Source organism: Chrysemys picta, chromosome 3 (genome assembly GCF_011386835.1).
Source record: "Chrysemys picta bellii isolate R12L10 chromosome 3, ASM1138683v2, whole genome shotgun sequence".
Classification (NCBI taxonomy): Eukaryota; Metazoa; Chordata; order Testudines; family Emydidae; genus Chrysemys; species Chrysemys picta.
This window is the reverse complement of record NC_088793.1, coordinates 139,706,170-139,726,693: the sequence shown is the minus strand read 5'-3', so window position 1 is coordinate 139,726,693 and position 20,524 is coordinate 139,706,170. Positions and strand designations below refer to the sequence as shown.

The following is a 20,524-nucleotide window of genomic DNA, read 5'->3' as shown; positions in this document are numbered from 1 at the left end:
TGTGAACAAGAAGTGGGCAGCATTATCTCCTGCAAATGTAAACAAACTTCCAACTACAGAAGCAGTTTCTCCTCCCTTGGTGTTCACACCTCAACTGCTAGCAGAGCACCTCACCCTCCCTGATTGAACTAACCTTGTTATCTCCATACTGATTTATACCTGCCTCTGGAGATTTCCATTACTTGCATCTGAAGAAGTGAGGTTCTTACCCACAAAAGCTTATGCTCCCAATACTTCTGTTAGTCTTAAAGGTGCCACAGGACCCTCTGTTGCTTTTTACAGATTCAGACTAACACGGCTACCCCTCTGAAACTTGTTTGTCTGAGCGATTGGCTGAACAAGAAATAAGACTGAGTGGACTTGTAGGCTCTCAAGTTTTAAATTGTTTTGTTTTTGAATAAAGATTTTTTTACATAATTCTACATTTGTAAGTTCAACTTTCATGATAAATAGATTGCGCTACAGTACATGTATTAGGTGAATTGAAAAATGCTATTTCTTTTGTTTTTTACAGTGCAAATATTTGTAATCAAAAATAAAGTGAGCACTGTACACTTTGTATTCTGTGTTGTAATTGAAATCAATATATTTGAAAATGTAGAAGACATCCAAAATTATTTAAATAAATGGTATTCTATTATTGTTTAACAATGCGATTAATCATGCGATTAAATTTTTTTAATTGCTTGACAGCCTAAAAATATTGTAAGTGACCTCAGAAGTGGATTCTTTAAGGCTATATTAAGGATTTAGTTATTTCATAATTTTTTCCATTTATTTTGGATCTGAAAATTCATTTTATAAGTAACTTAAGACTGGTGCAAAAAAATACTGAAGGTTTACTAAAAAGTTCACTCTTTCACTGTGCAGTAATAGCATCTTCTTGGTTTACCAGATGGATAGCCTAAATAATAAGGTATGAATTATCTACAAATTTTTCGTTTTTTTTTTACAAAAACAAACACCTTATAATGTATGTGATGAAATCAACAATTATAGAGATGCAATGGAACTCTTAATTCAGACACGTTGGTCAAATGAAAGAAGATATAACTAACCATCCAGCGGTAGACTTGGCTACAACTAAGAAAACAATTTTGTAAACAAAACTAGAGGGGAAAAAAACAACAAAAACAACTTGAATCACTCCACAGCAACCTCTGTTTGCAAGCAAGGCCAAGTAGTGAGGACTAACTAAATCCATCCAGCCCTCCTCAACAAAATGGGGAGAGATACTCAGATAGGACCTAATTCAAAGTCCATTGAAATCAATGGGAAATTTTTCCACTGAGTTCAGTGAGCATCGGATCAGGCCATTAGTATAATAATGGGGATCATGTAAGCACTTAGATTAGACGGACCCCATTAAGGACAGAAAAAATGGACCTTTGTCTTCAGAATTCATAACTTTTTGTTTTGGTGAGTAAAGACTTTGTTTTCACAGAAAATGTTTTTTCATAATATTTTCTCCATAATATTTCCATTTTGGTGTAATATAATATAAACTATTATATGAGAATTGCAAAAACAAGTGTATAACAAGCAATCTTAGAACAACTGAAAAGAGAGAAGTCAACTGGGAAGTAGAATTTGAAAACATAGGACTAAATTTTTCCCTTGGCTATGCATATGGCACTCCCACTGAATTCAAGGGGATAATCTTGACCCAACAGTATCAACAAGAAGTTAGAGGATTAATTAACTAGGAAAACAAAGCAGAATTCTTCTTCTTAGAAGAAAATCTGAAACACATGAGGATAGCAGGTAAGACAGGTCAACTGATTAATGTCATTTCTAAAAGATGACACACAAATGCTTCTTATAATCATTATAATCTCTACTATCATTTTCCAACATTTACCTAAAGTTTATTTTAAGGGAAGCCTTGTTTTTAACAATCATCTTAAATCCTAGTAAACTGAAGAATTAATTAGCAAGCACAGAGGATCAGCAAACTAATGCTTTAGTCTGTTAAACCATCTGCTCAGGAGCACCCTGTTCAAATCTTGGCATTACTGGAGGATGGGTGAATACTTTTGTCTCTTGTACTGAGTTACAAGTTGCTAGTCTTTGCTGATACTCTTTCCCTCCCCCTCAACTCCCCAAGCACAGGGTAAAGAAAGGTATAAGAGGTTCATAATTGATCAAATTTCTGTTATCAAAAAAGACTGGACAGCTCAGTACTCAATTTGACAGAAAATCTCATTTTAAATATTTCTCTTGTGTTTCACATTGGATTATTATTCTGCAAAATGTAAGTATATAAAAGGCCAGATTCACCAGTATTCTCTGGATGTGTTGTATTGCCCAGACAAAGCAAAGCAGTTGTAAATCCATCTTAGTCAGCAAAACTGGTGCAAATGAACTGAAGTCTTCAAGTGAATCTGGCCCATAGTTTTAAAAATTGTTAATGCAATGTTATTGTTAAGATTTTAATGTGTGGTTATACCAGATAATTAACCAAAGTACACTTATCAGACCTGTGAAAGTCCTTGCTAGTGTAAACCCAATCTGTGGTTGTAGTCTAAATGTTAATTTTCTTTAATTTCAGTTCATATTTTAGTTCTCAGGAAATGCAGGCACTTTCTGACATAAGGCAGGTCAGAGGCAAAATTAGGGAAGCAGCATAGAGAGCATTCCAGGAGCAGCTACTCAACCACTTTTATGGCTAAGCCTAAGAGAACTTTCCCACACCTCTAAGGGTACAGAATAATGAGGGCTATAATCCAAGTGACTGATGATACTGATGCAAGCAAGTTATGTAAAGGAGACTGTATGGCTGCTGGGAGGAAAAGAGAATACTGACAGGGCAGTCATGTGCTGAAGTAACAGCTATTCAAAGCAGTAGCGGATTTACCATGGAGCCAGTGGCTCCATGGAGCTGGGCCCACACTCCAGGGGGGCCCCGACCAGGCCACTCTTCTCCACCCCCCGCTCTCTCCTGCAGGGGGCAGAAGCTTGGTGCTCCTGGCACTGAGGCTCATGCTGCAGTAGGGCAGCCAAGCTCCCCCTCCCCTGCCTCTTCTCACAGCTTGCTCCCTTCCTGCCCTCCCCCTCCCTGCCGCCGATCAGCTGTTTGCTGGCAGGAGGGTGGGGGATGAGCACAGCCGCAGCATGCTCACCTGGGGAGAGGAGGCAGAGAAGAGGCGTGGGTGGGGTTTTGGGGAGGGGGTGGAATGAGCATACCTACTCTGACTGCAGAGCTGCACAGCCAGGCTGGAAAAAGAAGGTGCTGCTCAGCTCCCTGGACTTTGCAGCTGGACACCACCTTTTGGGTCCTAGTGCTGGTTGAGCTCCCTTCTGTTGCTGGGAGCCATCCTTCATCTTGTACAACAGTGAGTACCCATGGTGGGCAGGGGCAGGGGCAGGCAAGGTAGGGGGACAGAGGCAGTGGGGAAGGAAGGGGCATGGGATGGGGAAGAGAAGGGGATAGGGCAGGGATCGGCAACCTTTGGCACGTGGCCCACCAGGGTAAGCCCCCTGGTGGGCCGGGCCAGTTTGTTTACCTGCCGCGTCCGCAGGTTCGGCCGATCGTGGCTCCAGGCAAATGGGGGGCTGCAGGACGAAGGATGTGCTGGCCGCAGCTTCTCGCAGCCCCCTTTGGCCTGGAGCAGCAAACCGCGGCCAGTGGGAGCCGCAATCGGCCGAACCTATGGACACCAGGGGGCTTACCCTGGTGGGCCAAGTCCCAAAGGTTACCGATCCCTGGGATAGGGGAAACGGGGTCCCAGCATGCAGATCCTCTTGGCAGCAGCTGGGGCTCCCCTGTTAAGCAGGCCCATCAAACCCTCACCCTGATAAGCCCCACCTGCCCTGCATCTGTACCACCCCGATGAGCCCCCCCAGATACCCTTCCCACTGAGCCCCAACCACCTACACCTGGACCCCACCCAAATGAACCCTGTATATAAATCTCTGTATTAAGCATCTTCACATAACTTTATGCCTCTCTATATAACCTTGTATTAAGCCTATTCATATATAACCTCTAACTTTCATATGACTTTATATTATGCCTCTTCATATAACCCTGTATTAAGCTATTTTCATACAACTTTGTATCAAGTCCTTTGATATAGGAACTTTGTATCAGATCCCTATGTAGAAAAAGTTATAGAAAACTTTGTGTTAAGCCTTGGTATAATGTTATAGCCCCTAAGGACAGTTAAAGTAGAAGAAAAATGTCTTTTTGCTATGAGTAGAATAAGATTTCCCCCTCCCCACACTCCCTTAATCAATTGGCATGTTGTGTGAATGAGCAAGGCATGGAAGGCAAGCACCTCCAGACAGCTAGTTGGAGAGGGGATTGAAGCCAGACCCAAGGACAATCAAACTTGTAAAGTGGTCTCACTAAAGAAGAGCAGACATATTGACGACCTGGGAGGGGAGGGTTTAGAATCAAGCACCTTCTTTTGGAAACACCCTCTTTGAATAGCACCTTCTTTTGGAAACAACCTCTTTGAACAGTATTGGGACAACACCCAGAAGGAAGCAGCACAAATGACCAACGGACACAGATTTTGAATCTGGTATAGATTTGCATGGGAGGGAAGCTGCTATAAATGTGAGGTGTCTTGCAGAGGACCCTGGGTTTTGTCAACATCGGAGCATTGATCCAGATTGGCAGAAGCCCGGCTCCACCCCTCCCCTATCTAACTCACCTGGCCAGTGAAGTTAAGGGGAGCAACTAGTTGGTAACAACAACAAGATGGAGTATGTGAGTGCATGAGTGTAATATAGATCATATGCATATGATACAGTGTTGAGTGATGCATGTATTACCAATGAATGTGGCATTTGCCTTATTCTCCCTGAAAAGATCCTGTGCAGTACTTTAAGTACAACAACTCCACCTCCCCTGCACCCAGACTTGCCCCCCTCACCCTGCTGAGCTCCAACCACTTTCACTTGATCCCCCCTGCAGACTCCCATTGTCCCAGCACCTGGCACCTCCCTGTGCATCCAGATCCCCCTCTGAGCTGCCTGCACCCAGACTTTCCCCCACAGAACCCTCTTACCCCCATCTGGATACCCCCACACTAAGTCCCTCTGCACTTGGATCCTGCTGCTGGGCTGAGCCTCCCTGCCCATATCTGGTGTGCCTGGCACAAAACGGGCAGGGGGTGCTGGGCATAGGGATCTGTGGGGGAAGTCTCTGAATGAGGGGGCACTGACATAAGAGCAGGGCACTGGGCAGGAGGCAATGTGGAAGGGGCACGCTGGCAGCGCAGGGCTGGGCAGGCCAGTGTGCGTCTAGCAGTTTGGGGTTTGTAAATAGTGCCCTTGTGCTGGGCTGAGTGGGGCCACTCCTGCTGTGCTGTGTCTCATTGCCCCCAACCGGCCCCTCGCTCTGCGGACCGCCCCCCATCACATGCCCTATTTCCCCAATGGGGGCCCACAAATATCTTTGGTGCTGGGCCCACAAAAAGATAATCCGGCCCTGATTCAAAGGATAAGGTTCATTCACCTTCACATTCCCTAATTGTTTGTTAAAGAAGATGGGAAAGATTCCTTATATATGCCAAGGGGACGGTCTGGCCTACAGTTGGCAGGAGCTGGCTTCTTTTCTCTTCAGCAGCAGCCGCCTCTCTCTTCATACGCTCCTTTCCTTCTCTCTGGATAGCTATGCCTTTCTCAGAAGTGGGGACATGTAACCAACAAAGCCTCTAAGCATAGGACATTCAGTTAAGATTCCCACCTGTTCCCCCTGCCTCATAACCTTAATCTCCTTGCTTGTGCTCATGCATTATGGGCTAGATCCTTTCCCATTTAAATCAGTTGGCATTTTCCGCACCACCTTCAGGGGAGAAAGATCAGGCCCTCTTATGAGGTGCTTAATTAGAAATCACTTTATGCTGGTCACTGTGCTATTATATTCCACAACAAAGATTTTTGTTGCCAATGGCTTTGCATTTAGAGAGAGAGAGAGTTGGGGGGGGGGACAGGGGACATTAAAGATGGATAGAGAACACAAGAAAAAAGACTGTGATTGGATTGGATTGGGGGGTTGCTTCTGTAGTGGACTGACCTTCCTCAGATAAATCTGTCGACCGTGGAGCCAATTTATGTGCTCACTTTGAGGGAAAATTTCCAAGAACTTTAGAGGATATTTACATCAAGTTATGCTTATAGCTAACCTATATAACTGTGTGATCATATTGTCATTACTCTTTTCCTCCCTCTCCTCCCATTGTTTGTCACACTCAATTATTTTGTCTAGTTTCAAATTAGACTAAACTTATCCGGGCAGGTAACATGTCTTTCTATGTGTTTGTTCAGCATTAGTATACAATTAGTACAAAAGGCTCCAACTTTTATTGAGGCCTTTGAGTAATACTGAAATAATAATAAAAAAGCCATTAAATATATAAATGATAAAACACCAAATAATATAAATGCTGTAAAAATAACGGACGTTAATCCATGAATCCTATGGTGCTCAGCATAGCTAAACTAATTACAGTAACAAGGTACACAAAATAACATTAGTTCCTCTACTGTTATTCTGTAACAAATTTGGAGCAGAGACCTGACCTTCCTACATGTTTGTAGCGTGCTTACATGTTGTTGGTCTAAAATAAATAAATTCTTATTATGTGTGCTGTGGTTGTTACTACCAACAAGCAGAACACGATGGATAATGCCCCCTTTTAAGAGGAGAAGGGGGGTGATGTTGGTATTGAAAGGTTCCATTGCAGTTGTGAGTAGTCATTTGAATGGGTAGCTGTGGGAGAGGGAGGAGAATGCTGAGGAAAGCATAGTAACTGTAGTGAGAACACATTGCCCGATGAGACAGGGAATGGGCACTGAGGTTAATGAGAAGCAGAGATGGGAGGGGTGAAGGAAAGAGAGACAGAACCAGTTAGAAATCAAAGTGACAGAGAAAGACTGTAAAATCCGCCTGAACACACCATCCAGCTCTGTTATTTCTCAATGCATTGTGGGTGTCTGATGAGGTGGAATTGGTACCCAATCTATGTTCCTTCACCCTACAAATAAGCTCATTCTTATCCCTAAGAATCTAGTTATCATGAGGAGAAGAATTTGTGTGTATGTAACAAGAAAGGGGATTCAGAATCACAGCCCAATGGAAGTTGAGGACATTTAACACCTCACAGGATCAGACTCACTATATCTATGGTGTCATCTAATTACACAAACAAATCATATTTGTCTAAAAAAGTTTAAGCATTGTTTTTGCAAGTAGCCCCTATAATTGAAAGTGATTTGCTTTTTTTTTCAGTTTATGCATTTGGCAGCACTTAGTGTATAGTGAATATCATTGCTTCGTCTGCCAGTCATTTCCCCCTATTACTGGTGTGGGTCTTTCATATCACAATAGGGAAACTAGTCATATGTGATTGTTAAACCACATAACCTGGCATGGGGAACTCAAGGGTAAGTGTAGTAATTTGAGCTACTATGTATTCATTTTTAAAATGACTACATTTTAAGTTAACCCTGTCCTTTTAAATGTGTTCATGCATGAAAATATCGAGTTATTCCTCTTTATTTCCCCATGCGTAGTAGCGTAGAGCTATTTTAGAAGTAATTTCCTAACTTTCCTTTTTAGTACCTTGTCAACATTTCCATATTAGGCACATTGCCCCTTTACCTTTTTTACAATCTTCACTATTTTAGTTTAAAATCCTCCTAAGTGACATCATGAGTCTCCCAGAAATGAAGGGGAATGAGGCTGAAGTGGAGTCCATGCAATCTGCACAGCCCCTTCTTGCTACAACGAGAGGACCAATGCTCTGCAGACACAACCCTCTCCTCTCTATAACACATTCTAAGCCACCTGTTTACTGTCAGAATTAATCTATATATATAGCCTGTCACTGTGGGATCTCAGTACTCCACAAATGTATTAAATTGAACAGAAAGAGACTTTCCATCTTTGTCTCTCAGTATATGCAAAATTTCCAAAGAGATTACCTGCCACAGTTTTCTCCTTTAGCTTCTGGTCCAGATTCCTGAAGTTATAAATGATCATTTTTATCTTTGTCTTAGACATATTGGTGTTTCCGATATGGATGACAATGAATGGGTCCTCTTCAGATACTTCCATGTCCCTATTTGTGTAATGTGTAACATCACAGCTTCCCACTCTTAGGGAGTTAGTGTATAGACCTATTGTCCTTATCCCACTTGCAAAAAATTTGATCAGCTATAGCAATTTGTTCACCAACAAGATCTGTAATTTCCATACAGTTATGCTATCCTCATACAATTCATCTTTTGATTGATATCATGCTTCTCTTCCCCATGTATCATTAATATGTACACTAAGTTTGAGTAGCTAATCTGAAAATAATGTTACTTCTTCAGAAGGTATGTCATCGTTATTAAATTTTCACAGTAGACACATTAAAGCCATATTATTTCCAAAGTAGATAATATCACTAAAAATAGTTATTAATCAAGGGGCTTATTTCTACAAAACGTATATTGAGTAATACCTTAGTACATGAGAAATCCCACTTAAATCATGGAGCAGGATACTACTAATCAAAATAATGGTGGCATAATCTGGCCCCAAATGAAAAAAAAATTGTATTAATTAATGAGTAATACAGTTTCTGTAAACTGTTGTATAGTAAATCTTTGCTGAACCACACACTTCACAATCCACACAAATAAAAAAAAATCAGATTAAAATCAGGCCCACTGAGTTCAATGAGACTACTTGTAGAACAATTATCCATGCACATAAAGCTTACTTATGTATGTAAAGCTTTGCATGGTCAGACCCTTAGCAAGACTTATAAACTTTGCTATTTCCAAATTAAGTATTCAAAAATGCCAATGGTACTTGTTGTTGGGGATTAAGTGCTAGATTAAAAAGAGACTTAGGTTTTATAACGTTCAGCAGTGTAGCACCTTTTAGGCACCCTGCCACCCAGATCAATCCACAGTGTTGAGTTAGGTGCCCTGGCTCCCTATATATGAGCAGAGTTGGGTGTCTAAGAATGGGATCCAGAAATGCCAGAATACTGAGCAGGGAGTCACCTAAACTAACCTGAAGGAAATGTCAAGGACATGGGTATGGTCTAGGTCCAGGCCAGAGGCAGGTACCTATCTCTGCTTAGGAGTCTCAGCTGTGAACCCTCTCCTGCAGTTAGGTGCCTCAATTATTTTTTGCAAGAAATGCCAGGAGGAGCAGCCCTCCTTATAACTCTTAGCACAGTGTTTGGGGGCACTCACCCACAATGTGGGAGACCCAGGATTCAATTTCCCACCCCCATCTGATGTAGAAAAGGAATTTTAACGTTGGTCTCCTACCTTGCAAGAGTGCCTTAACCATTGGTCTATGGGGTATTTGAGGGCAAGTCTCACTCAATCTCTCCTGTTGAAGCTGTTCCACTGTACATAAATAATTAAAATATGCATTGAGTCAGAGAAAGACCCTGGTTCCAGTCCCCTGTGAGCCTGTGTCCCAGGTGAATGCTCTAGCCATGGAGCTAAAAGTTATGGGGAGGGGGCACCACCTCCACATTCTCATCTGGCTGTTTTGTGAGGGGTTGCATGTTTTGAGATTGTCTACTGGGCTGGGCCCCACAGGTGAGACAGATGGGGCAGCACCTCTGAGGATCCCACCCAAACCCAAACCCAAATTGAGGCAGCTGTGTGTATGTTAACTGGCAGAAACATGGATATCTAGGGGACTCTAATAGTGGACAGTCAGATGCCTAGGAACTTCAGGCACCAATTGAGTAAGGATTTAGAAGATCTCACAGATGCCAAAAGTAGCAATTAGGCAACTAAGTTATTTTGTAGTTCTAGCCCTAAATCCATGATGAATCTGAATTTTTTAAAGACAGTTATTTAAATACAAAATGGTACATTTTTCAAAAGGTGCTAACTCATGAACAACCCCTTTCCCTCATTGGGATAGATCAAGAATATTCTAATGGAATCTTACCAAACAAATTCACATTTAGGCTCAAAGTAAATACAAGAAATTTTAGCCCATGGTCATTTTTTCAGAAATGTGTAAGTTAATGTAATTAAATGTAATAAAGTACTTCTTATTAAAGAAGAAAAATGTTTTCCCCATCAACAATGAAAGTGTCATTACTGCAGCATTTTTGGTTTTTCATTTTAAAATATAAAGTAAATGTAGTTTCATGTTGGATCTTCTAGGTTATTTATACAAAGTAGCCATTACCAAAATTAAAGAAAGTAATTAAAATAGGCAGCTTTTAAAAAAAAAAAGAGAAATAAACTGAGATACAATGTACCTATTTTACTAGTGTGGCATTTATCATTGCAAGTGGCAGAGATTAGTATTTGAAAGTAAGGCAAATCTACTTAGTAGAAACATAAGGTGACATTCTGATTCTATTGATATCAAATGCCATTAACTTAAATGGGACAAGGATTTCACTCAAAAAGTTTGGCCTTTGAATACTTGCCACTGTGCAGAAGGGTCCTTATTACCATGAAATTGTATGATATGAGATAGTGTTAAAATAAATTATCTGATGGAGTTTGTCATGGGACAAAGACCAAAAAGAACATAATGGATGCACTCAGACACAAAGGCTTGAACTCCAGGATAGAAACTCCACACACATTGCTCATTTGAAACTTCAGGTGTTTTGAATTTGAAGGGCTGCTGACTGGCTCTCCAAGAGAGAAGGATCAAAATCAGAGAGCAGTTTAGGGAGCCAGACTGTAATCAGGAAGGGAAGCACTGCTCTGGTCTCATAAAATTAGCCTTTCCCTCTGAAAAAAGTAAGTAGAAGCAATACTGAAAGCTATTGTTAATGTTTATGTTATGTTTACTCTGGTTAAATACAAGTTTAGTAGTTTTTCAAAGCCAGAAATTGTAGGTATGGTCAATCAGTAGGTTGTGAAAACATCTGTACAGCCCTCAAACTCAAGTTAGGTAAAGCAGAAAAGATTGCTGAATATTCCAAAGCAAGTTATAGCACGGTGGCTGCTTGTTGAGTACCCCTTTATGGCCAGAAGTGATTTAGAGGCATTCTGTCCCTATTAGCTCCTACTCATAGACTTTTTACTTAAGTACTCTAAATAGTCTCTATTGTGACTCTTAGCACCCCTTTCTCAGGCTAGTTTAATGTCATATACAGTTCACACAATCTTAATCACAAAATAATCTAAACAGTTCTCAACAAAGTCCCAAAATCATAAACTCTGCCTGAAACCATCCCCACTCCCCAGCCCTCTCTTTCTAGAATTCAGCCCTCTTACCCTACACTCACACCCCCACATCATACTTGCCACCTTCCTGATATCTTTTATATTGGAATCCCTGATTCCTCTCAGGTGGTACTCATCTTTTAATTGGGGCTGCCTTAGTCCCAGGCTTTCCAGCCGCTGGGCAAGCCACCCTGCTATATAAGTGTCCTAAGAGGAAGATTAGAGGGATAAAAGGGCTATATTAGTGAGCCAGTGACATTAGGATAGAACAAAGCATGCATGTAGGAAGGTGCAGGGTCTGACAGCTAGTTTACTAGTTATTGCCTATGCTCAAGCTTTGGGTTCTTTTGCAGTTACTCTACAACAAACAGAATAGCAGTGTACCACAGAAATAGTGACTGATGACACAGTCTACTCATTTCATTAAGGAGCTACTGAAAAAGAGAAAGTCCCTCACTGTAGGAACTGAAGATGTATGGTGTGTGCTTTTCTAGAAAAGTATCTCTTAATTAATGTAGGGAGTAGGTTTTGCTTTTCTCCTTCACAACTGAAGAGACAGAGAGCTGAATCTTGGTTACAGCCCCATGTGATTATTTAAGCCTTTCAGAGATCTCACCAGGTCCTCCAGCAAAAGCAGGAAACAAGGACCTGCAATTTCAATTTTTTTTTAAAAGGCTGTGGAGTAGCAAGGAAAAGGAACAACATAACCCACTGTTTCCCATAAATAAATATTGTCTTTGCAGGTCACTTTTAGAACAAACGTTAGGGTAAAGAAACACAAATGTTTTAGTTTGATAAATCAACATATTTTTCCTTTTGGAGTGATAATAGATCCTTATACATGTCACTATCAATTGTAAATATAATGGATGTACTTCAGCACAAATGAAACTGCATACATATTATGCACAACATTAAACTGATAGAATAAAAATCAAAAGGTAGCAGTATGTTGCCACAAAATGTAATTTAATGAAGCAGCAGTCTGCTAACATATAGTCTTTTAGTCAATGGGACTAGATACATAAGAATCACTCGTTCAAGTTAGTATTGCAGGATCAAGATCTGAGAAGCAAAAGTTTAGTGCTTTTTCAGTCAACAATCAAGGAGAACTTTAAGTGGAAAAAATTCTTGATCTTTCTTAGACATCCATTAGGATAAAATATATGTAAACACTGGAGAAATTAAGCAAGGAGCTAAAAATGATTGTTTTAAAAGGTACAGATTTGAGATGTTCCATAGATACCTCAACTAGAGTGAGTTTTAACATTTTCCCTTGTGGTGTTACTGCTCCATTCTTCGAAGTTTGTATAGAGCCAACTGTGCCATCAGTTCTCAGGGGAAGACAAGTGTTTAAAGAAAATGAAATAAAACTCAAAACATGTCCAGATTGGATAGCTTTTGTGTGCTATAAACCACACAATTTTTATAGAAGAGTTTTCTTTTAAATTACAATATAGAGAGAAAACAGGCAAGTAACACTATTGGAAAAAGTAGAGCTGTTATTAAAGAGGGATATAAATGTACTCCGTATTTTACAGATCATAAACAAAGTCCCTGTCCCAAAGAGCTCACATTCTAACTCAGAGGGGTGATAGTACAGGGAACAGTTACTATACCACAACAAAGGCCCTTTGTTTTCAGTTTTTACCATTTTTTTACCCAGATGGTTTTACAGAAGCCATTATTTGGTTTTCACCAATTTTCACCTGAATTTCAGAAATGGCAGAACTCCCCAGATCTGGCCCCGTGCTCTGGCAGGCGAGAGGGCAGTTTGATCATCTGGGCCATCACCTCTTCTTCTGGAGTGGGCCCTGAAGCAGAAGAGATGGAGATGAGAGTGCCACCTCCTCACTCTGCTTCTTCCATCTCTTCCACTTCTAGGCCTGCTCCAGAAGGAGAGATGGCAGCTCCATAACCTCTTACTGAGTTGCTATTTCCTTCACAGGAGTAGGGAGCAAGGGCAAAAGTAATGGAATGACTTGAGCACTGGTGTATTACTATTGTCAGTCCCATACCCACTATACACACACACACACACACACATCAGCTTTACAGATATGCTGATAACTAGCTGTACATCAAAGCAAATAAAGACAGGTGAATTACTTTTCAGGCTAACATGGGTTGAAAATGAAAAAATATCTGCTTTCCTTTCAGAACATAAGGAAAATAAACAAAACTTTATTTTGAAAGTTTAAAAAGCAAAAACAAGATCAGGAGAAGAGAGGGATAGTTACCTTGATATTTACCCAGAAAAGTGAGGTTAATTTTTTCCCCAAAATTTTTGTAATAAACCTGAACAAATAGCTGAGAAATTGTAAACAAAATAAAATCTGAAAACAAAAGGGCTTAACCATAGAGTGTAGAGACAGCAGCAGGGGGATGGTTATTATCCTTGCATAGGGCGTGTTGGTACAAATCTAAAGAACAAATCCAAAAGCTAAGGAAACGTTCACCACTTGCTGGCTGGGTAACCTTAGCCACACGTGCCTTTATGCCTGAAAAGGAAAATTGAAACCTAGGTGAACTTCTTCCAGCCCCAGAACCCTTCCCATGGGATGAGTTTCCACCCCTCTTCCCTCCGCCTGCCTCTCCCCACCCCTCCATCTCCCCCTCTGCCTAGCTCCCTTCCTCTCCAGCCCTCCTGGCCTCTGGCTCTTCCTTCCCCTCAGCCAGCCTCCCCAGGCTCTGTCAGGCCGGGTCGGTCGGGCTGTCTCCTACACTCACCTCAGACCCCCTCCCCTCCCCCCTCTGTCTGGCTCCCCCTCCTTCTCCTCCCCCCTCTGTCTGGCAGCCCCCCCAGTGCAGCGCTTCTCGCGAGAGCTGGGGGATGCCGCCGCCGCCGCCGCGGACGGAGGGGGAGACACTCGGGGGGAGCCAGTGACGTCGGGAGTTTTCCCGAAAGTCAATAACGAGCCCGGCGGAGGCGGCGGGCGGAGCCGAGAGCGGGGGTCCCGGGGCGAGCGAGCCGGAGCGAGGAGCCGCCGCCCTGACCCCGTGGATGCTGCGGCCGCGCTGCCCGGCCGGGCGCCTCCCTGTGTAGCGGGGACGCTCGCTCCATGTAGCCGCCGCCGCCTCCTCCGCGCGCCGGGGCCGGAGCCGCCTCCCTCCCCCCGCGGAGACACCGGCCGCGAGGGACCGAGCCCGGCGGGGGGACCGGGGAGGGGCAGCGGGGATCCCCTCCCGAAGCCGCCGCCTGCTCCGCAGCGTCGTCGTCGCCGCAGGTAAGAGCCGGGTCTGGGGGCAGCTGGGGTGACGGGGCCGCAGCCGGGCGCGCAGGCAGCCCGCGGGGAGCCGGGGAGGGGGCGCCTCTGGCCTAGCCAGACCGTCCCTGTCTGGGTGGGGAGGAGGCTGCATCAGCGCCCAGCTCCTCCCCCTCAGCCCCAGACACCCCCGAGACTGGTCCCAGCGGCGCCGGCCCGGGGGGGCTCTGACCGGCCGCCGCCCCGAGCAGGGCAGGGGACGCTGGCGGGGGCGGCCTGTCCGGGCACCGCAGGTTACTGCATCGCCGAGGTGATGGCGGGGCGGGGGGAGGTGCGCGGGGCTCCAAAGGCGGCTAGTTCCCACGCCGAAACCCCTCCCCCCACGACCCACCCCATCGCCTTCCCTGGTTCCCCCCTCCCCCTCGCCTGGCAGTGAATTTGAGGTAAATGTAACGTAGAAGTCTGTGTTGTTAGTAGTAAATTTTTTATCAGCTTGGAAGTTGCGCGTGTGCTAAGAATAGAAATGTGGAAGGCTGGTCTGTTCGTGGCATTGCATTGCTCAAGTGGTGCTGCTGCTGCTGGCGGCTCTGGCAAGCAAGTAAACAAACCAACCTCCTCCTGCGCATCAGTCCTGCTGGATCAGCCATTATGGTGGCTGTCTTGCACATCCAAAAGTTGATGCTGAAGTGAACTGTTGTTAGTTATTTGTTGGTGCATTGCTCTCGGTTGTGGTTTCAAGGACTTGCATAGAATTATAGGCAGCACAGTTGAATAAAAAGGCAGGGTTAGTTATTAGCTTCTGTAAACAAAGTGTAATTTATTCTGACAATACAAATTGCAGTGTATATAGGTATATGATACTTTGGCTATTTGAGGGTTAACTACTTTGGAATGAAAGTTTTTAAATCACTTTAATATCATATTTAGATTACACTCATGAAGTAACTAGTGGTGACAGACATGGGGTTTATAGAGTGTTTAATTGCTATATGTGAATTGCAATTCTCAGTTTACTTCTGGGCAATAAACAGACATTTTACATCACTTTTAACAGTTTTTTTTCTTCCTTGTACCTTAATTAAAATGAGTGGTTTTAAAACAGGACTTTTGTTATCTTAAAATTTAAATTTAATGCCAAATGGATGATAAATGGTTTTAACACTTTTGGATACCATAACATTCCTACATATAATTACTAGTTGAATGGCTATTTGAATTTATTCTGCAAAAATAAATCTTTAAGATCTACTTTAAAGTAAACTTCTTATGACAAAGACATTTATTGTTGAAGTTCGGATGTAGATATCTAGTAAACTATTAGCCAGTATTGATACTTATATAATACTGCTTATAGCAGTTTGTTCTGCAGGTACTTGCTTCTGACTTATTGTAACTGTTTTCATAGGACCGCTTGACTTCAGCAACCATAGTTGGTGCATATTTTGTATATATTAAAAAAACCTCTTACCTGTCTACAAACAAGTAGCATAAAAATGAACAATGTAAACTTTTAACAAAGTGCTTTACTTTTTACTTTGTATAGCTCCACATGCATTGTATTTTACTTTTGTATGACTCCACATGAATAACACAGTTTAGGGCAGTCAGGATTTAAGTAAGAAAGTGTGCATACAAAAGAAAGTTGCCTTTGATTTTTTGAAAGTATATTCATTAAGGATATTCTGTCTGTAGGTCTTTTTGTTTTCCTGCTGGGAGTTTTAAATTGACCCCAATATCTTTAATTGGATTGGGCTTTTAATTATAGAATGTGTGTGTGTGAGCTGGTTGGATGAGGCAAACATGGAAATTCAAATAAAAGATTCAAAGGAAAACTTTACAGAGCTAAATGTTTTGCTTTGAGAGGGGTGTGTGTATATATATGTGTGTGTGTGTGTGTATATATATATATATATATAAATAAATAACAAATTTGGTTAGTCCAAATTCTCTCTCTAATATCAGTGCATAATGTTTGCATATTTTTACACAGACTAGTAATAATCTTTTGTTGTAGGTGGTTTCTTCCCTGGTTCATCTCTGTTTGTTATAACTAGGTTGGTAGATTCTACTAACTTTTATATAGCTGTATGGAAAGTTAGTATCTTGGTGTTTTAGTATATAGTTTTGTTTGACACAAAACCAAATTAAGAATTCAGGAATGTTTTGTTGCAATTGTTACATTTTGTCTGTAGGAAGCTGGTAGTCTCTCAGCAGGTTTTGATTTATTTTGTTTGGACTGGAACTATGATACAAACTCTAGTTCCTCCTAGAAAAGTTATATTGCTTTTGAAACTGAAGCACATTTTATTGTGAAAAGGGACTGTATTAAGATGAACATGAAAACGTCTCTAGAGTTGAACTGTTTATAATTTAAGCTTCTGTGAGCAGGTTTGTAAGAAGCTATATATTGATTTACGAAAGCAATTTCAAACTGAGTGCTTCTGTAGTTGTTACTCTTAAAAAACAAAACAAAACAAAACACGCCCCCATCCCCAGACAAATAGTGCCTTCAAAATGCCTAGAAAACGTGTATCAGGAAACAGTTTGCAAAGTGCTCTCTCATTTCTTGGGTACAAGTTTTAATGATTTAAATGGGTAAATAGCTAATAATTCCTCCTGTTCCCAATAAACGTTATAAATAGTTTTTAAGTAACTTTAAAATGTTTCATTTTTAGAAGATATTGTTATGATACCGGTACGCTAATGCAGTGATTCCCATTAAAAATAACTTGGAAACCTTGTTTACTTTGTGCCATGATTAACATAACAAAAATATCGGTTGCTGTAATCCAGTTTGACTGTTCCCATCCATGATGCAAATCCAAAGTGCACAGTTAAAGTACAGTTCTGTTTTGCAGTGCAGAAGGGACCTAACATCTCTTGCAATCATCCAAGGCTTTAACGTGCTTCTAAAAACTATTACTAAACTTAAAACCAAAACAAAGCAACTCACTAAAAACATGAAACAATGGAAACATCCTGTAACTGTGTTGGAAGAGAACTGTGTTGTAACAAAGTCTTAAAACATATTTCCGTCTCTAGCATAGATAGATAGATAGATTCTAAATTAGCTGATATTCTGTGAAAGTGTAATGAATGATACTGCAGTTGCACTTTTGAGGGTGTTAGTGTAAGCATGTTAGTGTGTACTAAAACTCAAGATTAGTTTTTCCTCAGACTAAATGAAACATTCTATCTAAAACAATTGGGTTTTTGTTTTTTGTTAGATGACTTGTAAAGTGAAATAAAAGAACATGTAGATTCATAAGATGACTGAGCAGGCTTAAATATTAAAATTTCATATACCCTGTTTCCCCGAAAATAAGACATCCTCCGAAAATAAGGCCTACTTACAGTTTTGCCTCTCGTTGTAATATAAGGCATCCCCCCGATAATAAGACCTCCCCGATAATAAGGCATCCACCGATAATAAGGCATTTTTCATTTCTGAAAAATAAGACATCCCCTGAAAATAAGACCTAGCGCATCTTTGGGAGCAAAAATTAATATAAGACACTGTCTTATTTTCGGGGAAACAGGGTAGTTAAAATCTCCATATGAAATATACATACCCTTCATTGTTTTAGATATTCCATTATGTTTTATTTTGGAACATTCCTGGCTTAATTTTGTTTACTGTTTACAATTCTTTTAAAAGGTTTGGATTACTTTTTGTTATCACTGGAGAATGTGTTCATTCATGTAGAGTGTGTATTTTAAATTTAAAAAAAGCGGGATTTATGTTGTTCAGCTAATCTCGCTACTTATGAAGCGTGTTTAACAAAACTTTTGTCTCAACTAACACATTTTCCTTTTGATCTGTATTAAACACATTCACAGTATCACAAGTTTTCATTGATAAGAAGTGACTGATATTAAAACTTTTTGTAACAGATTGATGTGATACACGAAGATTGTGACTGCACTTAAAGTAATAGGTAAAAAGATAAGTTAGGTGTGGGGGGAGTTATTTAGGTGTCAAAATCTAATGAAAGCAAGAAAACAGAAAACTGCATGCAAAATGTTATAACTTCTTATACAGTGAAAACCTCCTTTAAGTGCTGGCTTATTGCGTTCTGTGGAACAGTTTTAAGGAGGTGACTAAAGGAATCTGTTTATTCTGAAGAGAAAATGTATGAGAGTAGTTTAAACTTGAGGAAATCCTAAATATATAACAGGAAAGAAAGCAAAAATACTACATAATTATGACAGCATACTGACTCAGCATGACAGCCTGGTTTCATGGACCTCAACTAGCATGTCAGTATTTTCGCTGTAGTTGAAGTTTTGAGATATGGAAATGGATTTCAAGCAGGTTCTGTTGAGCAAACTCATCAGTCCCTGTAGTTAATAATTAGTAGGTGCACCACAAAGCTGAAGAAGTAAAAAATCTTAAGAACAAGGGGTGGATATTGTTAAAAATAAATTACAGTGAGAAAAGGGTATACCAGTTTCCAGTGGCGGGTTTAGAGTTAGTGGGGCCCTGTGCTCACCTTCATTTTTGGGGGCCATCTCGAGACCCAGCCAAGAAAAAGAACATTGTTTCTTATCTCCCTCATCCCTGTACTACATTTTGTTTTTTTCTTCATCCTCCTCCTCTATTATAAGTAATAGGAAGTAAATGAAAATAAAGTGAGGGGCCTTGATTGTTTTTGTAGTCTAACTTTTTTTTTTTCCACAGAATACTTGAAAATTTCTAAGGGTCTCGGCAGACCACTTAATTATCTTTCCAAATATTGTTTGTACTGTTAGCTAACTATTGTAAAGTGCTTTGGATAAGAGCACTTTATAAAAAAAAATGTAAAAAAAATATTGGGGTGTGGGGTCTGGCCAGGAGTTAGGGTGTGGGAGGGGGCTCAGGGCTGGGGCAGAGGGTTGGGGTGTGGAGTGCTTACCTGGGGCAGCTTCTGTTTGGTGCTCAGGGCAGGGGTGGGGGGCTGCAGGAGTGAGGGCTGGGGGTGTGGGCCGGGTGTGTGGGGGCCACCTCAGCCCCCTGCCCTGAGCGGCTCAGGGCAGGGCGCTGGGGGGTGTGTGTGTTGGGGGGGGGAGCAGGGTATGCGTGCGGGAGATCGGGGCTGGGGCAGTCCCAGTTGCGGCCGCTGTGTTACCTTACCTGGCTGGCTGGTAGATGCGGCTTTGCCACTGCCAAAGGGAGCTGTGGCGGCAGCAGCATGTGAGAGCTGAGACCCCCTGGCCTGCCTCTCCCTTCCCCTGGCTTTTTTCCAGGGGCTGCCAGCAGCAGAGCATGCCAGGGACTGCACCTCAGCTGCCTGGTGTCCAGAGGAGCAGGGCAACAGGACAGGCACAGACGGACACCCCACCAGGGGAGCACGCACGCCTTTTCTATAGCATGCCCCCAGCCGGCCCCTCACCTGCCTGCCTGCTGTGGCACGCAGGGCTGCCAGGAGTCCCGGGTGCCAGCAGGAGCCTGGCTCACCGGATGGGAGAGCGCACCACACGCCGCGCCTCCAGCACACTCTTAAACGACTCCCTCCCTGCTCTTCTCCACAGCTTCTGCCCCCGCAGCGGATGCTGGACGGTGCTGGGCTGCCCGGTCCTGGAGGCCCCAGGCCAGGGCACTGTGTGTTTCATTGTAAATCTGCCTCTGATAGTTTCGGCACTTAAGATGCTCAAAATTCGTGTAGACTCAATTTCTTTTCAGTTTCTTAGTACTGTTAACACACATTTCTGTTTAGAATAGATAGTGGTTTAATTTATTTAAGTACAGTCGCCCCCATTTATTTTTCATGTATCCCCTTTTAGTTTAATGGTCAGGTACTGATCTTCAGGGTCAGGAGCGTGCTCAGGAATTTATACTTTATCATTTTTGGGAAGGCACATTAAACGCACACACATTATAGACATTAAACCATATCAGCACACTCACATAGATCATATGCAAATAAATAAACAGTATATTCACCATTTCAACAAAATGTACCTTTAATCCACCTTCAATACAAGCTCCTTAAAATTATGGGGGAGAACATGTGCAAATCAAATAGACACACATACATCCATAACCACACATTATGGGGATATGTGTGTAACTTCACTGAGTTTGCACACTGCATGTTAGGAGGAAATACTATTGTAGAAAAAGGGGGGGGGGAGTGCAGAGAGCTCCTCCAAGGCCCAGGCAGGGGGGT

The 20,524-nt window shown here is 42.0% G+C and overlaps 1 protein-coding gene and 1 long non-coding RNA gene across 5 annotated transcripts in view; one reads left to right on the top strand and one right to left on the bottom strand.

The window, feature by feature from the left end:
* The window catches only part of LOC135982053 (uncharacterized), a 73,600-nt gene extending 64,017 nt beyond the window's left edge, over positions 1-9,583 (bottom strand). Inside the window, exon 1 of the long non-coding RNA XR_010599259.1 lies at positions 9,286-9,583. This is a non-coding gene — a long non-coding RNA (uncharacterized LOC135982053). The remainder of the gene's footprint in view (positions 1-9,285) is intronic.
* Positions 9,584-10,605: 1,022 nt separating this feature from the next.
* Positions 10,606-20,524, top strand: part of AKT3 (AKT serine/threonine kinase 3) — a 303,148-nt gene continuing 293,229 nt past the window's right edge. The window contains exon 1 of one of the 4 annotated variants that reach the window (XM_065589151.1): positions 10,606-10,740. The gene's annotated coding sequence lies outside the window, so the exon portion shown is untranslated. The other 3 variants (XM_042848392.2, XM_042848393.2, XM_042848394.2) reach the window with 3 other exon arrangements.